Below are 20,451 nucleotides of genomic sequence, written 5' to 3'. Positions count from 1 at the left end.
GTACCTCCGGTACCCTAGGAACACAAAAAGAAGGGGTTTGGTTTGAATTTCGCGCAAAGCTACACGAAGGTTATCTGCGCTTGCCGTCTCTAATTTATCAGTGTAATACTAAAGGAAAGGCAACTAGTCATCACCACCCACCGCTATCTCTTGAGCTACTCTTTTACCGACGAATAATGGAATTGCCCGCAACATTATAATGCCCCAAGGGCTGAAAGAGCAAGCATGTTTGATGTGACGGGGATTCGAAACCGCGACCCTCAGATTACGAGTAGAGTGCCTTATCCACCTGGCCATGCTGGGCCAATTGGCGCAGGAACCCATGAGTAAATTGTCTGATGCAAGGGAGGTTTATCCTATTATTATACTGACTGACGCTATAGGTAATTGATAATGCAAGCTATCTACTACAATATAATCGATAATATACCGAGATTTCAGGTCTATTAAATAATCATCGAATATTATTAACAACAAAATATTCTTGTATAAATTCATTACATTAGAAATTTTTGTTGTCCTTTATTTATTTTACATTGTCATGATTAAAGATATCATCCAAATACAAATAGTCGTGCGTACCCTTTATATTCTGTTTATTCATTTAACAGTTTTTCGACATTTTTGTCGCTACAGAAGACAAAAAGAAACGTTTGTGGGCACAGTGCTATATGGAAAAATTCATGATGTGCACGCGCTAATATGACAATGAAAATTATGATAATATGATGATGAAAACACGATCAAATTGTGAACTTTATTTGATCTCATACGGAATATACATCATACATTTCATCATGATGATGAAAATAACTCATTTCGTACTAAGTGATTTGGTTTAAATGATTTGAAATTTTAACTTAATTTAGTTTATTATTATATTAATAAAAAGTAAAGAAAGCACGGTGGCCCCCTGCCATGGTCCCATGTGCCTTATGTGTTTATGCGGCTCTGACTGGGGCATTAAACGTTTATAAAGAAAGGGTTGGTGCTCTTAAAGTTTCCGTCTCTCGTATCTCAACTTGTCTGATTACTTCTGGTGTTTAGCGAAGGGTCTCATCGGCACTAGACATGACAGATATAGTGTGAAGTACATATCGTTATTTGCATCTTCTTCACTTTCACTTGTAAGTTCTTACAATCCAACCGAGGTAAAGTGATTCATCGAAGAAATGTCTTTATCGAGTTTTACTAAACTTTTAGGCCCGGCATGCCCAGGTAGTTAAGGCACTCGACTCGTAATCTGAGGGTCGCGGGTTTGAATCCCCGTCACACCAAACATGCTCGCTCTTTCAGCCGTGGGTGCGTTATAATGTGACGGTCAATCCCACTATTCGTTCGTAAAAGAACAGCCCAAGAGTTGGCGGTGGGTGGTGATTTGCTGCCTTCCCTCTAGTCTTATACTGCTAAATTAGGGAAGGCTAGCACAGATAGCCCTCGTGTAGCTTTGCGCGAAAATGCAAACCAAACTAAACTTTTAAAAACATTTTATTTCGTCCTTGAGAGCTCCCAGTAATTATTTGCTTCCAGTACTGCTGTTTTAAGTAACCTTTAGATCTGTGTCATAAACACTGGTAAAGTGAATTTAATGGGTAAAACGTATAATAGCTGAAGAATACTTACTCATTGACTTTCCCTCACATTTTGCGTCCTTCTCTAGTGAGACCCTCAGCAACTGTGAAAAACTAACAGCAAAGCGACGCCGCGTTTGTGCATGCGGTTACACATACGATTAAGTAACCTACTTTACACGCGTGAAGTGGGAAGTTGTGTTTATTTATCGTAACAGTCAGTGACTAACAATGTTTAAACACCAGTTACAAAACGCATCAATTCCGTTAGCCTCACGTTATGAAACGCGTTAGTTCCGTTAGCTAACTTGCAGTTCGCATTTTCGTCATGAGACGACACTCGTTCGTCAATTTCCAGTTTCCTCACTTTTTAAACTTAGTTACGAAACCACTGTCTTCGAAAGGGATCTTGCTTCGTTATAAGCAGGAAATTCAAATTGGTAGCGACTTATTTGCAAAATGCCTGAACGCGCGAGGAGAATGTGATGTCATATTTCTGAGATGTTTAATTTGGTACAACTGTCCGAATAAGGCTTCAGTATAGGAGTCGAAACGAAGACCCCCGTTTTTATTCAGTTGTAACCAATTAAACTTCTTAAACCAACAATGTCTACTTTACCTAAAGTTATACTAAAATAAACTGTGGCATTATACTAACAAACGTGCCGAACATTATAGAACCAATACAGATACAATAACAAGCTTATGGCCATGCACAACAACATGCACACCACTGGTTCAATTGTAATTATAGGGTATTTACCTACAAGTGACGAGCACGTACTGTAACGAGAGTCGAATCCGCGACCTATAGATGTCGAGACGAGTGTCCTCACCACTCGGCTATGCCAAGTCTTAAATATGTGCTTGTAAAAAGAAAATATCTCTTCTAATCAGATATTCGTAACCTCAGATGCTAATGCTGTACTTATGAAACAATCACACAAATATACGAACTACGTCAGATAAGCTGCATCTAGAATGATTCTGTATTTGGTCATAAATATTTTATTTCATATTTGTATTAAAATAAGTTCATTCAGTTAAATAAGGGGCGTGGTGCATGCTTCTTTGCACTTTTATTAAAAATTATATCTGTATATCTTTTCTATTTAATTTAAAGAAAAAAGTATGTTAACTTAGGCCTTTTAGTTTTCTGTTTAACAACATTTTTAGCCGCGGGATATCGGCTCACTAAACAGTTCTGAGTTATTGTTGTTGTTGTTTTTTAGAGTACAAATTTTAAGTTCATAACTTCATCGTCGAGACCAGGATAGGCTGGTAGACCTGCTCTAATCCTGCCTAAAATAATTTCAGTTTGAGGATAGGCTGGTAGATATCGTAATTAATAATGTAACTGAGTCGGGTATACGTGTGCTGCACACTTGGTATTGCTAATGTCCACAAATAAAGCTAATAATTATCGCAGAAAACGGATGGTAAGAGTGCACAACAGAAAAGTTTTTAATTTTTCTGCAATCCCTCAAATTTCATATTGATATCACTACAGTCTTCGTATGTGGTGAACAGTCAATTTGAGAAAAATAATTGATTAAGAACGAAAATGTTCCTTTTTGTGATGGAATTTCTTTCGGGAATGAAACAAGACTTTCTACATCAACTGCTTCAAAAAATATTTTATGATATGAGCATGAATAAAAAAAAAAAATATATATCGAAAGGATTTGTTTCGAATTTCGCGCAAAGTTACTCAAGAGCTATCTGCGCTAGCCGTCCCTGATTTAGCAGTGTAAGACTAGAGGGAAGGCAGCAAGTCACCACCCACCACCAACTATTGGGCTACTCTTTTATTAACGAATAGTGGGATTAATTGTCACATTAAAACACCCTTACGGCTGAAATGGCGAGCATATTTGGTGTGAGGGGGTTTCGAACCCGCGATCCTCAGACTACGAGTTGAGCGCCTTAACCACCTGGCCATAAAGAAAGGAACGTATTTGGGTATACATTTGTTGCTGTTCAATTTATATGTATTTTACTTCGGAATTATATACACGCATGATTTCATTGTACTAATCAAGTAAATTGATTTGAATTTAATATCTCCATTTTGACAACTCTGATAGAAACGGAAAGTGTCAAGAAACACTTACTTTGGTAGTGGTCTTTTCTTGCATTCAGTAAAATTAAAAGGAACAGTGGCATCCAGCGGAAAGAAATACCCGAGGCCACTAATGGAAACTAGGCGCTCTATTATGCTGAATGCACTCGTTGCATCGAAACGCACTAAGACATTTAGACCTGCAAGACTGGTAGTAAAGTTGAATAATTAAAACACATAACAGGAACCGACAATGAGGTAGTTTGACTTAGGATAGGGCTTAGGTGTGTGTTTCTTATAGCAAAACCACATCGAGCTATCTGCTGAGTTCACAAGGGGAAATCGAACCCCTGATTTTATCGTTGTTATTTCATAGGCTTACCGCTGTATCAACGGGGTACAAGGCTTAGGTGCCTCTTTCAACTTATTTATAGAAACTGTATTCTTCCTAGCGATACCTGCAATCATTTCCTGGACTACTTTTTTTTACAAATGGAAGAGTGAAATTTGTCTGCCACCCTTAGAGCAGATCAATGATCCCAAAAGGCATTGCGCATTTTTACAGTAACGGGTAGCGAACCGTTAATCCTCGGGTTAATAGTCCAAACACAGGGAACATCATAAACAAATCCACTATCAAATGAATTTACGAGAGAACAAGACTCGCATTTCAAACTAAAACAGTATCTCATGCAACACATTGCCTCAAACATGGGCAGAACTATCCCTCATTTAAAACTGCTTACCAATCAATAACATCTGTCGGTTATGTGACTACTCCTAAACTAATATAGCAGTAATTATTGTTAGGGTCAATCCCACTATTCGTTAGTAAGAGTAGCCTAAGAGTTGGCGGTGGGTGGTGATGACTAGCTGCCTACTCTCTAGTCTTACACTGCTAAGAGCTATAAAAATATAAGGATTTTAATATTATTTTCTAGTTGACGTAACAACTTGAGATTCTGACAGTACAATATTGTTTTCAAGTACAATAAGTAAGTGTGTTATAAATATATGTTGACTGATGTCATTATGTCTCCGTAGAAAGACATATTGCTTTTTGTATTGTTTGTTCCTAATACTTTTCATTCGATCGCCACAACTTCATTTCTCGTTAGATTGACTTAAAACTTGGATACGGTAACTACGCCCAGGTACATTTTTCTAATTCTCTTGAGTTAAGCCTTTTTAAAGGTTTAGTGGAGTCAAGTACTCCAAAAATGTACTTTCTGGGCTCCTGTGCGATCATAGTTACAGCAATCACGGTAAAAATTGGGACAAATATACATTTTCGTGCGTCCAACACAATGGAATACAAAGAAATTTGGGTTTGACTATTTTAAGTCTCTTTAGAGGGTCAGATCTCACATGAAAAGCATAATTTTGGAGTTCTTAATCAATTATTCAGTCGATTTTGACCAATGTACATTGAATTTGATACAAAAATACTTTTTTTTACAGGTTCCAAATAGAGATATGAACAATTTTAAAATTTCTATCAGTTGCTCAAGCGCGAAAAGCAAAATTTAGTGTTTTCGTGAAATTTTCATGTGTATCTAAACTAAGTTACGTGGAATTAGGTGCAAAGATACCTTCTTGCAGATCCAAGGCAGCAGTTTTCGATTTTCCTGGTGTTAAAATTGGCCATGTCGGGATTGCGTGACGAATGTGTCCTCTTTAGTTTTGATTATTTTTGTGTTTCATGCGCACATATAACAGTTTAAACTGACTATTAAGCTTCCCAGAACTGGCACACAAGAAAAGACAAATTAATTAGATTAACAAGTTCCTCTACGTACAACAAATAAGAGACGCTGGTCTCGTTACCGGATTTTACCGCTGTGAACAATATATAACTTTTTGTATGATCTAGACTTTCCTTATAAAGGTTCAGTGACTGGAATAATGTGAAACTGGCTATAGACATTTCAGTCCAAACGTTTGTTAGAGGCTTACTAAACGTTTCCTAAAAATCTGCGTCTCAATATGGGCTATATCTGACAACTGAAAACCGGTTATTTTCTTGTGAACTGTCACACAATAATAAATTAATCATGAGTTATTCGGTTAATTTTATATGATCCGGGCGTAACCCAGTGGTTAGCATGACGGAGTATGAATCCAAAAGTCTACTGTTCGCGTCCCCTCACTGCAAAACCGCCCCTCTTATTTAGAGGCCGTGAGTGAGTTATAAGAGTGACGGTGAAATCCTACTATTCGATTAGAATTTCCCAGAAGCTGACAATGTGTGTGTTATTGGCCAACGTTTTTACATAGTTTTTCGGTTAAAAATTAGGGTTGAATAGAGCAGACAGCCATTAAGTATCCGAAACAAATAAATATTACTTGTACCATGATACATATGATGATTTTTTAGCCTGCGTTATTTTTACAAAAACAGCATGAAATTGTTGTATAAATAAATGTCACTTAAATGTTCAAAATTTTCCTAACTGCTGAGTGTTTTTTTTAATGAAAACAGAGTTTTGTTGTCAAAAACAAAGCCAGAGAGTTATAAAGCAGTTTTATCCAGAAGTAAAACTACAGTTGGTTTTTAGGCCTTTCCAACTTCAAAACTTCTTTAACATTTAAGACCTTCTTCTTGCACGTGTACATTAACAAAACGTCAAATACAAACATGTTCATCTGGACATATAAGAGTTTCAAGCAGAATCAATAAACCACTTCTGAGCCCACGTGCTTCCCCCACACTGTGAAATTAATAAACACCATTTATCGACTGATTTCTTGTTTGTTTGTTTTTTGAATTTCACACAAAGCTACTCGAGGGCTATCTGTGCTAGCCGTCCCTAATTTAGCAGTGTAAGACTAGAGGGAAGGCAGCTAGTCATCACCACCCACCGCTAACTATTGGGCTACTCTTTTACCAACGAATAGTGGGATTGACCGACACATTATAATGCCCCCATGGCTGAAAAGGCGAGCATGTTTGGTGCGACGGGGATGCGAACCCGTAACCCTCAGATTATGAGTCGCACGCCTTAACACGCTTGGCCATGCCGGGCCGGATTTCTTGTTTTTCTTGATTTGTATTTTGCGCAAAGCAACACGAGAGCTATCTGCACAAGCCGTCCCTAATGAAGCAATGCAAAAGTAGAGGGAAGGCAGTTAATCCTCGCCACTCATCGCCAATTCTTGGGCTACTCTTTTACTAACGAAGAGTGGGATTGGTAGTTACTTTATAACGTCACCACTGCTGAAAGGACGAGCATGTTTGGTGGGAGGGGGATTCGAACCCGAAACCCTCATATTACGAGTCAAGCGCCTTTAACCACCTGCCCATTCCTTATCGTCTGATAACGTTCTAGCACCAAGCTCTTTAAACTACAAGCTTTTAATCAAAGTATATGCACTTTAAATGAACACCTCAACCTAAATACCTCGACTCATTTCAAATAGTACATTTTATTAACTTGCGTCTTTAATCTTGGTAACTTTTACTTATTTAAATATTTTCTACATATTTTTATCCGTATTAAAACTTGTGATGTTTATTGTTATTACATACATTCATGCTCTACGTGTAAGTTGCATACCGTTGCGCCTCACCATGGAATATATAAATTCCAAAACGTTCGAAGATTAAATATCTTTTGCGTTACTGCGACGCCCCCATTTTTAACCACACTTCATTTCTCTTTAGATAAATGTATTGCAAAAACAAAATACACATTTGAACGTTACCATTTAATATAGTTTTAAGCGTTAACATGATAATTTAAGCTTCACTATGCAAGGATACGTTCAAGTAGCAACACATGTAAAAGGTAACAGAGCAAGAGATGGGGTTTAATCATGTGTCTGAGGCCACAAGGTTTGAAGGTGTCTTCTACGACGAAAATACGTGCGAATTTTAAGAAAAAAAACTTTACTTGTGACGTAGCCACCGTATCTACAAAAGACGGTAAATCTAATATTCTCTGTTACATTCTACAGAAAACTTCAACATAATATATGACATCAATTTTACATCTAATCTACTGTATAATCCTTTATCTTGTGATTTACAGGAAACATAGCCCTAGACCTACATTTATATTACTGTTTGTTTGTTTGTTTTGTCGTTATTATGTGAATGAATTTGAAGAAATATCAATGAATTTGTTAGTTATGATATACCTGTTTAGTTCTCCTTTCTTAATAGTTAGGTGTGTCACCCTCGTATGTGAAGTGTATGTTTCCTCATGGCAATGAACACATCGGGCTACCTGCTGTGTTCACTAGGGGAATCGAACACCTGATTTTAGCGTTGTAAATCCAAAGCCTTACCGCTGTTACGCCAGGTGGTGCCCCACTGGGGCAGCGGTAAGTCTACGGATTTACAACGCTAAAATCTGATGTTCGATTCCTCTCGGTGGGCACAGCAGATAACCCAATGTGGCTTTGCTATAAGAAAAACACACCCACACCCATCATAAGGCCTCCTTTTATAGGGAACTCCTTTGAGCCTATTAACAACGCAGTGCTATAAATAATCACCAATATAAAGAGAAAAAGTTGTCCATTTCTCTTATATTTGCCCCCCGCTAGTACAGAGGTAGGTCTACGGATTTACAACGCTAAAATCAGGGGTTCGATTCCTCTCGTTGGGCACAGCAGATAACCCGATGTGGCTTTGCTATAAGAAAAACACACACACACACTCTTATATTTATCTTGTCTTTTTATAGTGGTTTGGTATGTTGGTGTGACTGGATATTTTATTGTTTAACATGGTGTGTAAATACTTTTACTTAAATCCAATTTTTATTACTTCCATTTAGCACTAATTCACCTTTTTACTTACAAATAAAGCATATACCATTCATACAGATTTCGTTTGCAGGGAAGTCACCTTGCATTGCTTGCTGTCTTGAGTGATAACAATTAGAGAGAACACTTATTATATTGCGTTTTAGACATGTTGAAGATATGCTATTGTTGACTTTAACTGCTTTGGACAATGAACGTTGATATTACTTACTGCTGTGTTCCGAGTAGCTTCATTAAATATAGTTATTGACCCTAACTGCACTAGAAATTCGTAGTGAATGTTTGACTGAGAAGGCGAAATATGACTGGTGAAACAATAACGGAAAGTCGTTATTATTGTGTTTATCACAAAGGCTAAATAACAGACAATATTCACTTTATCGATCGCAGGGAATTTAACTCATGACTTTAGCGTTGCACATTCGTTTTGTTTCTTTGTTTTGAATTTCGCGCAAAGCTACACGAAGGCCATCTGCGCTAGCCATCTCAAATTTAGCAGTGAAAAACAAGAAGAAAGGCAGCTAGTCATCACCACCCACCGCCAACTCTTGGGCTACTCTTTCACTAACTAATAGGGGCACTGACTGTAACATTATAACGTCCCTAAAGCTGAAAGGGCAAGCATGTTTGGTGTGACGGGGATTTGAACCCGTTATTCTCGAATTACGAGTCGAGTGACTTGACCACCTGGCCATGCCGAGACACCTCTTTCTCTCTCTCTTATTATTGATTTTTTGTTTCCAAAATAGGCTTGATATACATTTCTGAGCTTTGTATCTACTGAAATATTAAATGTTACTTGGTATTACTGTTAAGACAGGCAGAGAAACTGCTCTAGGGCCCAAACGTACGTAAAGTTGCCCTGAAGTCCTATTAAAAAGTATACAGGTTTAATTTTAAAAAGAAAAAATAAGATAAGAGAAAACGGTAAAATATGTTCGAGCAAAAAAAAAATTATATTACCTCAACTGGGATTTTTATCTCTATATTTAATGTATTTTAACAAAACTTCAGTTTCTGAATTCTTGTCTTTTGTTTAATTGGCACGTGGCCAAGTTATATGAATGAACGTGAAATAAATAATCTGTCAAAATGTAGTGAGATACGGACGTAATATATAGAAAATTATGACAACTGAGGATTAGTTCATTTTTTCCAAATAACATTGTAAACATAATAATAGAGACAACGGGATTTTGAAAAGAAGAGTTAAAAGTTTGCTCAAAGTTGAATGTGAAAATAAAAATCAGACCACGTTAAATTTGTATATTTTATCATTATTTTACCCGCGTTATGAATTTAAAACAAAATATTTAGCAATAGTACGAAGTTATGTTAGGGTCCGGCATGGCCAGATGGTTAAGGTACTCGACTCTAGGAGTAATCTAGGAATCGCGGGTTCGAGTCCCCGTCGCACCACACATGCTCGCCCTTTCAGCCGTGGGGGCGTGATAATGTTACGGTCAATACCATTATTCGTTGGTAAACTAGTAGCCTACGAGTTAGGGGTGGGTGGTGATGACTAGCTGCCTTCCTTCTAGTCTCACACTGATAAATTAGGGACGGCTAGCGCAGATAGGCCTCGTGTAAATTTCCGAGAAATTCAAAAACAAACAAACGTTATGTTAGGACTTAGACATGTCTATATAAAATTTTATTTATTTAAAAAAAAGGATATTGGATTACAACTGTTGAAAAATTATTATGTCATTTATTGTTTAACAATAAAGGTATTCAGTGACCGTAAAGAGATCGGAGAAGAAACTAAAGTAAATCATTGTAGGAATGTCATTGTGAAAAAAAAAGAAAGTTAAGGTGAAGGTGTACGCACAGAAAAATCTTGACCTGGCGATTGTTTGTTGTTAGAATTTCGCGCAAAGCTACTCGATGGCTATCTGCGCTAGCCGTCCCTACTTTAGCAGTGTACAACTAAATGTAATGCAGCTAGTATCACCACTCACCGCCAACTTTTGGGTTACCATTTTACTGAAGAATAGTGAGATTGACCATCACATTATAACGCTCCCCACGGCTGAAAGGGCTAGCATGTTTGGTATGACGGGAATTCGAACCCTGGACCTTCAGATTACGAGTTGTGTGCCTTAACCACCTGGCCATGTCGGGCCGATTTTACATCTTGTACTCGACCTCCATGTTAATGACAATCATTTACCCAATAACTGTCCAATTTGCCAGTTATTCCTAGTTATTCTATAGTACGCATGGTCCCCTGCTACTTTAAAAGCCGCATGCATGTAGGTTGATAGATGATTAAATGGTAACACAATTAAAGAAGAAAGTTGACCTGAATATAATTAAAACTGTGTGTGTGCTTCGAAAAGCAAGCTCCAGTTGTGGTTCATGAAAACAGTGTGCGAACCGACTTGTAATTCTTTGTAATATCTCTGTCAGAAACCAGATCTGAGTCAGTGTCCTTGAGGCTTAGAAGTAGGCCATTAATCTCCTTTACATCCGAGAATACTAAACTTTAAAATCTATTTTTGAAAACATACTGAACAGAAACCTTTTTAGTTGTTTCGTCTGGTCACTGGCCCCACCATTGGACACTAGTTCTTGTGCATAGTCAATAACGTAACAAAACTGGAACAGTTTCAAATTTTGTCATAAGTATTATGGCAGACACAAACTTCATAATTCAACAGCGATACCTTATTATAAATGAAACGTCTAGATGTACATGTATTTCTTTAACCAACTTCAATATTCTTTTAAACTTACATAACTTATTTTCGAAGAACGCCTAAAATATCAGGTATTATTCGTTTATGTAATGATCTGTTACAGTAATTCAAAACTCAAGCATTTTACTTTTTTATAACAATGTGAAATATTAGAAGAAGAAATTTCCATTAATTATTCGATGAGTTTCTTATCCACCACATCCCTTAAATAATAACATACCTATTAAAATTTATGTGTAGACATTAAAAAGTGTAAATAGTTACTGATCCGGTGTATGAACGGAATATTTACAGAATTACACGCAAAAATCCACCTGTTCGTTTCTTTGCATTGGGTTATCCAATGTGTGACTTTGCCCCAAAACAAATAAAAGTTACTAAAATGCATACATACTTATATGCAAACATTTTAGTAAGTATACAAACTTGCTTCAAATATAATTTCACAGTTTTATTCTGTTAAAACTAAACCAAAATGTACTAAATATATTTCACTCTCAGTAGCTATTCTGTACACACGCACAAAATTTCAATATGGCTTCTCAGTTGTATCATTCTGTTATAAATTGTTTATTATTATTATTAATCTCCATATAACCTTGTAGAATGAATTGCACACCTAATAATACTTTTTGTCGATCTAGTAAAACATGAGATCTGAATCCTATTGAACATTTTAATTCAAATGAAGTATTTACATTCTTGATAAACGATAGAAAGATAAATGTATCAACATTTATTGCACGTTTATTTATTTGTAGCGCCATCTACACTTGTTTAGCTTTGTCGTCTGCTCGACAGTTTCATTTATACAAATATTACATATACATCTACAATAAATCAAAACATATGCTCGAAATTTCTTTTACATCCTAATAGGAAACAACCTCTTAATTATAGAAAGATATGTGATTAAATTAAAATTAACGACGTGTAATTAAAACTATGGTTTACTGAGAAGCAAAAGAAGTATAGTTACGAAACGAATCAAACTTATGTCAAACCAGTCATGTTACTTTATTATAAAATAAAACGTAAAAATCGTAATTCACACTAAATAATTAGTCCTAGTATTACTTTTAGATTCCATTACAAATTTATACAACTTTCTGAGCGGTAGTGAAGAAAACAAAAACAGCTTATAATCAGTGATGTCGAGAAACCCACTTGTTGAGAAATTTATATGCAAAAACGGCTCGTTTGGGTTGAGAAAATATTTTACATAGAAGAGCGAACAACGTTTCGACCTTCTTCGGTCATCGTCAGGTTCACGATGACCGTTTTTGTATATAAAAAACAGCTTATATCCGCCTTAAGTCATATGGTTACATAGCATGACTAATTTATAAATAGACATCATACCTTTATACAGCAGTCTAGTAAATGTGCTCTTTAATAAGTAAAGGTTAGAAGGAATCGACAATTTGTAGACTGTTCATGTGCTGGAATAAACTTCTCGACATTCCAGGTACTGTTAGCTCTATTCATACAGCTGCAAGACGACCTACTCACGACGATAATATAGCGAATAGTACCATCTCTGGCACCATTCACCTCGCTTGGAACATTAGTTCCTTACACTTGATTTTAAATCTAGTATGTCAAATTCTGTTGTTACCACATCCAATGGGAAGAGAAGAATGAGCATTGCGAGCCAATCACGCTCTAGACCAAAATTAAATCTATGAAAGTGTGTATACTGGAATAGAAAGAGGCGACGGGCAATACTAACCTACTCAGTTGCTAAGTAATTCATGGTAAAGCAGGAAGTAAAAAACGGTGACAGCCTTATCCTGGCTTACCTACAGTGCATAGCCCTGAGGCCATAAATGCAGACATCTCTGAAGTTCCATTACCTCTACTGTCCTAGTTCCGCAGTGTTTGGCGTAATAGAGGCGTAACATGGAATTGCGCAGACTCTATGTTGTTGCACTTACTGAGAAGCCAGCCAAGAACTGAAACCCTGTGAAAAAAACGCTGCAATATGTTTCTGTTTCAATAAGTGTTGTAGTGTGGGAAAAACTGCAGTGAATAACGTGTATTGGGTGTCACATGACAGTTGTTTAGGCCTATGGTGATATTTGTTTATCACTTTGGACGTTTCTCGCTTCGTTCTGACCTCTTTTTCTCATTATTTAACATAAAGACTTTCTTGGAAAAGAAAGCAGTTACCAAACGTTTATTACGGAACAATGTGTTAACTCATATGTATTTGTTAAAATACTATTTTTTAAAAGAAAAACAAATCGTACATTATTTTGTTTACTACTAGTTTTGTTTTTGTTTTTTAGGTAAAATAAAATATTGAATACTATTTACTTCATTCTACTGCTTATACGTTCAACAACACTAGAATGAGTATTGTATTTTTATGCACGTATACGGTTGAACTCTTTGACGATACATGTGATAAAATCTTTATTTCTCTTTCATCTAGATAATTAGTAAACCTGTTCACAATTTAAAATCGTCTGTTGTAAAAACTAAGCTAAATAGTGGGTAGAACCTATATGTTGAAATGATTTTGTTTAAATTAGATGGAAAAGAAAAACTGAATATTTATAAATGTAGGTTTTAGTGTGAAATTCAAGATCTAAAAAATTTAGTATACGTGATTCAAAACTTTTCTTTGTAAGCTAAAACTTGAAACTGTATCGTTTTTAAAATGTAATATTAATTCGAAATTAAACCTAATAAAAAGGGGAGATTTATTTGTACTGAGAACAAAAGTTATTTGTTTTCGTTGTAAGCACAAAGCTACACAATGAGCTATCTGTGTTCTGACCACCACGAGTATCGAAACATGATTTTTACCGTCATAAGTCTACAGACTTATTACTCATCTATTGCACGGGGAAGCAATTAAAGTTACCTTGCAAGCAGTAACCTTTTAGTATAATAAAACATAAAAATAAATTTTTAGTATAATTATTTAAGGCTTAAAAAGTAGATAATGTCTAATGACCACTTAAAAAGTCAAGTTTTTCACAGCAGTAGAATATAGAAACTCAAATTTTATAGATAATAGGAAAGCATTCATACATATGGAAGCTGTTAATTCGTAGAAAATGAAACTGTAAGATTTCTTACGTTCCTTTGTTAAGAGTGTTTTGACCAATTTTACGGGCCTGGCATGGGGTGAAAGCGCTCGACTCGCAACCTAAGGGTCGCGGGCTCGAATCCTGTCACACCAAACATGCTCGCCCTTTCAGCCGTGGAGGTGTTATAATATGACTGTCAGTCCCACAATTAGTTGATAAAAAAGCAACCCAAGAGTTGGCGATGAGTTCCTTCTAGTCTTACACTTCTAAATTAAGGACGGCTAGCGCAGATAGCCTCGCAATGATTCTATACTGACTAGTTTATAAATATTTCTAGCTACCGTAATCTGGTTATAAACTGCACTATCTGACGTAGAGCGCAACTCGAAGCGTCATCTTCTTAAAATAAAGATATAAAAAAATTGGCAATTGTTTGACCCGTTCTTTAACATCGATATCTTTGTCTCCTATGTGGTTAATTATATATCACGTTTTTTGCTTTAGTTTACTTAAAGCTAAACTTTACTGTGTTTAATACTATTGATAAATAAACTTACAATGTTATAATACGATATAACATTAGAAGTTTTTAAAAAAATGATAAGCTTTTAATATATTTCTATATAAAAAAGTTATATTTACATCTGCCTTTTAATTACATTCGTTGAAATGAAGTGTGTGCACATTTCCAGGGCATAAAGAAACTAAATGTCATTACAATATATTTTGATTATTTTTGTGTTGTTGCTGTTTTTGTAAATGTGAACCAAAGGGGTTTAGTGACTTGTACAATCTAAACAAAATTGTAACATTTTCCCTAGACTTACACATTGTGACAGTAAGTCCTGAGATATTTTGATAAAGTATGTTTCGTCTGCGACACTTTGCGTTCTGGCATTCCAACACAGAAACCCACTCGAGGATGGTAACGAATAAGTAGGCCTAACTCAATAACTGTACCTCAGAACGGCTGGTATGGGTATCAACACTATTACTAATAAAACAGAAAACAACGTTTCGAACTTCTCAGGACATAGGCATGAAAATAGCATAAATTGAATGTTAAAATTGCTTATAAATTACAACTTGTTATGAAGTCCAAAGCACGAAGTCCTTGAAAGTAAAAACAAGTATTTCATATTCATATAGAAATAAAATCCGTTTTTTATGCTTGACAACTCAACAAAGCATAATTTCCCGTTTTAAGTACTTTATACATATTTATTCAAAAACGTATTTTACACAGTTCGTGTAGGAAGGGACTGCAAAGCAGGAGTGCTTGGCCAGACATGCAGATTTTACAATGAGAGATTGAACATTAAAGCGGTTAAGGCACTCGGCTGTAATCCGAGGGTCGCGGGTTCCAATCCCCGTACACCAAACATGCTCACCCTTTCAGCCGTGGGGGTGTTATAATGTTACGGTGAATCCCACTATTCGTTGGTAAAAGAGTACCCCAATAGTTGGCGGTGGGTGGTGATGACAAGCTGCTTTCCTTCTAGTCTTACACTGCTAAATTAGGGACGGCTAACGCAGATAGCCTTCGTGTAGATTTGCGCGAAATTAGAAAGCAAACAAACAATCTTTGTCATTTTACCGAGTGCAAGAAAATACAGCTACCAAAGGGAGCACGTTTTGACAGTTTTCATTTCTATCAGTGTTGTCAAAAGGGAGACATTTAACTCAAATCAATTTATTTGATATGGTACAATAAAATCATGTATGTATATAATGCCAATACACACAAATGTATATATATAATAAAGTATTTATTGTTTAAACCAACTGAAGCTTTATACTGTTCGTGTTTTAGTGAAATGCTTCTGAAGAAAATTTAAAGCGAAACGTTGAGTATCCAATTAAAGAAAAATAATAAGTTTAGTGTTATAAGGTCGTTTATTACTAGCGAAACGTTGAGTATCCAATTAAAGAAAAATAATAAGTTTAGTGTTATAAGGTCGTTTATTACTAGCGAAACGTTGAGTATCCAATTAAAAAAAAATAATAAGTTTAGTGTTATAAGGTCGTTTATTACTAGCGAAACGTTGAGTATCCAATTAAAGAAAAATAATAAGTTTAGTGTTATAAGGTCGTTTATTACTAGCGAAACGTTGAGTATCCAATTAAAAAAAATAATAAGTTTGGTGTTATAAGGTCGTTTATTACTAGCGAAACGTTGAGTATCCAATTAAAAAAAATAATAAGTTTGGTGTTATAAGGTCGTTTATTACTAGCGAAACGTTGAGTATCCAATTAAAGAAAAATAATAAGTTTAGTGTTATAAGGTCGTTTATTACTAGCATTAACACACACCAATATGTACTTCAGAAATTAAATTAAAAAATACTTCAATCTTTAGTTTTCTTCATTTCAGTGTCGGTTTAAGTACCTAGAGTATCGTATTTACGTTTTCATAAACATTACTACTATATCAAACTTGAACAGAAAAAAAAAAAATTAATTGAAACATGCTATGACAATTTTTGAAAGCTATGAATTAATTGGAAGTCATCATAAATATATTTACGTATATAATGCTTTAAAACTGTGTATATATTACATATGCTCATATAGAAAGCAAACAAAAACATCCTGTTCGACTCTTTTGTTTTTAACCATTAGGTTACAGACTACGTGCTTTCCCCGAATAAAGATGGAGTGAAGCTTTTTATTCACCATTTCTCACGTAATCTCTTGGCCTGAATCACAAAACTACCTGAGCACGAAAAGTGACCATGTAACGGTTCGCCGTTAAGAGCTGGGTCAACGTCCCCAGATGTGTTTGACAGGGAAAAAATGGAATACTGAAAATGGTGCCAAGGAGAAGGGGATATCATTTACAGTTTATATTGTAAAGACATATCAGTTTTTATTACCCATTCCTTCCTGAACTGAAAGTCTAATTGATTTCAAGTAGACTCTATGTAACGCTTAAATACATAATAAACAATGTAGTGAGTAAGCTTTTGTATTAAGTGATAAAGTTTTTAATACTTACGTATTTTACAAATACAACAAGTAAATGTTTGAGATTTGTAAGGTATGGTACTTGGAACTTGATTCTTCTCGCTGGTTCAATATAAAACAAGTGAATTCCAACAGTCGAGTTTTATTTGTAAATAAGTTAAAATAAACGGCGTAGAGCTCGTAAAAGAGTTAATTTTGTCCAATACTACTTATCAACAAAGTAAGTAGCAAATGTGGTAAATAAATAACTGAAACTCTGAAAGACAGTCTACTGAATGAAACTGGTTATTTTCAGAAGACAGTTTGTGGCTATATCCGAGATAACGGTTTAAAAATAGAGATTTATGGCATTGTTCTCTTTACAACCTGACTGCGATTACATAGAAGCCACATGATTAGGCAATAATATTATAATGACATAAACTTCATATGACTAGAACTAATAATACATTAGGGCTGAATGAATAAAAAATGCAACTATTTGATAGGCTACAATTTAGTATATGTTGACACAGTGTATTCAAACATCGATTTTAAGCACCATACTTCCAAGTTTATTTTTTTTTGGGGGGGGGATGTTGTTAATCTGGATAGATTAGATCGCATTGTACTTCATGTTGTTTTTTTTACAAGTGAACTAAGCATGGCGCAGTGGAAGGCACTGGAATGTTTGATTTGGAGCGCCATCTTTCTAAAAAGCAGTAATAACGTTCCAGAACCGGCAAGGCCAGGTGGTTAGTGTGCTTGATTCGAGGTATAAGGGTCGCGGGTTTGAATCCCCCTCACATTAAACATGCTCGCTCTTTCAGTCATGAAAGTGTTATAATGTGACGGTCAATCCCACTATTCGTTGGTAAAAGAGTACCCCAAGTGTTGGTAGTGGGTGGTGATGACTAGCTACTTTCCCTCTATTCTTACACTGCTAAATTAGGGACGGCTAGCGCAGATAGCCCTCATGTAGCTTTGGGCAAAATTTAACAAAAAAGAAAATAATAATAATGTTCCACACTTCGGAACCGTATGAAGGTTATAAGGGTGACAGTCCATTTTACAATTCGACAAAAAACGTGTTGGCGGTGGGTGCTGATAACTAGTAGCCTTTCCTCTAGTTTATAAATTCAAAATTAAGGAAAACTAACGGCCGACTCTAGTTGGGGAACAGTTTTTCTGTGATAATATAATTTATTTTCTCAACTGTGGGGTTGCCCTTCTCGACCTCAGATTCATGTTTTACCAGTTGAGCTGAAGGTTTCTTTGTTTTAGAGCAATACCACACTGGGTTACCTGCTGAGTACACCATGAGGGAATCCAATCTCAGGTTTCAGGCAAATCCGTAAACTTATCACTGTCTCACTTCATGTTTTACCAGTTGAGCTGAAGGTTTCTTTGTTTCAGAGCAATACCACACTGGGTTAGCTGCTGAGTACACCATGAGGGAATCAAATCTCAGGTTTCAGGCAAATCCGTAAACTTATCACTGTCTCACCAGAGGATGTTTTTTTTTTGTTTTAGCAAGGCGCGTTTCAAAAACTCAATTTACAACAAATAATAACAAGAATATATATTTTTTCGGATATTCGTATAAATCTACAGATAAGTTGTATGTGTTACCTGTCCATAAATTTCTACTGACACACTAAAATGAATGTAGCTATTCAATAACACCTTCTGTAAGAACTTGGGCTATTTTAATCGCAAAGTAGGATTCAATCATCAATATTATAACCTACCAAGGCTTCGAAAAGTGGAGCGTCAAATTTTTTGCGGTAACGGGCATACAATCCTAAAATTCGGGGTTCCATTCCATGCTTCGAACATATCAATCGCAAATAGCCCATTGTGTAGTTTTCCACTAAAAACAACAACGTTTGACAGCAATGTTGAGCATGTTTACTCTTTCAAACGTTCTCCCATTAGACAACGGAAGGTCGTCGAGCTCACAATGCCCAAATCCCAGGTTCAGTTCTTCGTGGTGAACACGTCAGATAACCCAGTGTGATTTTGTTCAGAACAAATCAAACAACCACGATATTTTTACCGGTATATCCTCATAAGTATCGCGTTAACCAACTTATGCATTAAAATTTTGAATGATTTAAATTATTTATAAGCATATAAAGTAGGTAAATAACAGGAGAAAGTGATCTCCTATTTTCTGGCTTTTTTGTTGTTTTTTTCACAAGATAGAGTCGTAAGTATTACACTATTGGGCAGTTGGTCTTTACTGTCTGGTAGTTAGTACTAAATTTCGCATGTACACTTATTTTATTATATGTAGCATTTACAGTTACTATTGTTTACCATACATTCTATCTGCAGAATGGCTATTAAAATCTCAAGTTAAACATTTACGATTTGGCGATACAACAATATGAGTCTTGTGAAGTTTCGATACTACAATACGATTTTCGTATCTTTATAAAATTTGGTGAGTTTTTAGTAAACATTAGAAGTGTTTTGTACAGGAAAAAATCAGAATTTCTAATGAAGTATTTTTTCCTAAAAATTAATGATTCAATAACGGAAGATGAGTATTGTCTACTGCATATTGTCTTCATTTCTTTAATCGAAAAATATTACATGCAAAGTAACACAACGAATAATTATGTAACACAATTTTCAGATTCCGCTGATGATGGAATAAGTTTTTCCGAAACGTTCGAACTTGTAAATAAAATGCAGTCTTCGTCATCCGTATTCGTCTTCATTATTAAACACAACGAATTAAGAATAACAAATAAATAAACAGATTTTTTTTTTGTTTTACTTCCCTTGCCAACTGCCATTTAGTTGACCAAACCTGATAATTTTAAAAATCACTGTAAAGTGTGAAGTACCTAAATAAGGCAATGTTAGTAATATAGATAATAAATTACAGACAAGAATGTTAAAATTTGTAACAAACCGTTGGGAAAGCTTTAGTATCTATTCTCGCTGGAAAACAATTCTAGAGGCGAATACTGGAAACAGAACCATCGTGTAGTGAGCGCCTTATCAAACAGGACATTTTTTTAAACCTATAATTCTGAGAAAATGTGACATGAATATTGCTAACGACCTACCTTTAATTTCACAATAAAAAAGTATGAGATTGTCTTCTTACTGTGATATGTGCATTCACCATGAATATGGTTTTGCTAGTCCTATGTTTCTGACATCATTTATGACGTATAGATGCGTGCGCTTACGTTTTGCAATAATCTCATGAGGACGCCTGCTCAAATGTTTCACCGTTCTTTCCAGGTTAAAAACATTATGTGATGTATATTGTACAGTTTTGGTTGAGTTAAAATTTGCAAGATTTATCGGGAACAGCTACTTTCCATCGCAGGGAA

The 20,451-nt window shown here is 35.6% G+C and overlaps 1 protein-coding gene across 6 annotated transcripts in view; it reads right to left on the bottom strand.

Annotated features, from left to right (window-relative positions):
* The window catches only part of LOC143226531 (uncharacterized), a 34,816-nt gene extending 14,567 nt beyond the window's left edge, over positions 1–20,249 (bottom strand). The window contains exon 1 of one of the 6 annotated variants that reach the window (XM_076457596.1): positions 20,179–20,249. The gene's annotated coding sequence lies outside the window, so the exon portion shown is untranslated. The other 5 variants (XM_076457595.1, XM_076457594.1, XM_076457597.1 and 2 more) reach the window with 5 other exon arrangements.
* Between the last annotated feature and the right edge of the window lie 202 nt (positions 20,250–20,451).

This window comes from Tachypleus tridentatus, chromosome 9 (genome assembly GCF_004210375.1).
Source record: "Tachypleus tridentatus isolate NWPU-2018 chromosome 9, ASM421037v1, whole genome shotgun sequence".
Classification (NCBI taxonomy): domain Eukaryota; kingdom Metazoa; phylum Arthropoda; class Merostomata; order Xiphosura; family Limulidae; genus Tachypleus; species Tachypleus tridentatus.
The sequence above is the reverse complement of the archived record's forward strand: the minus strand, read 5'-3'. Positions and strand labels throughout refer to the sequence as shown.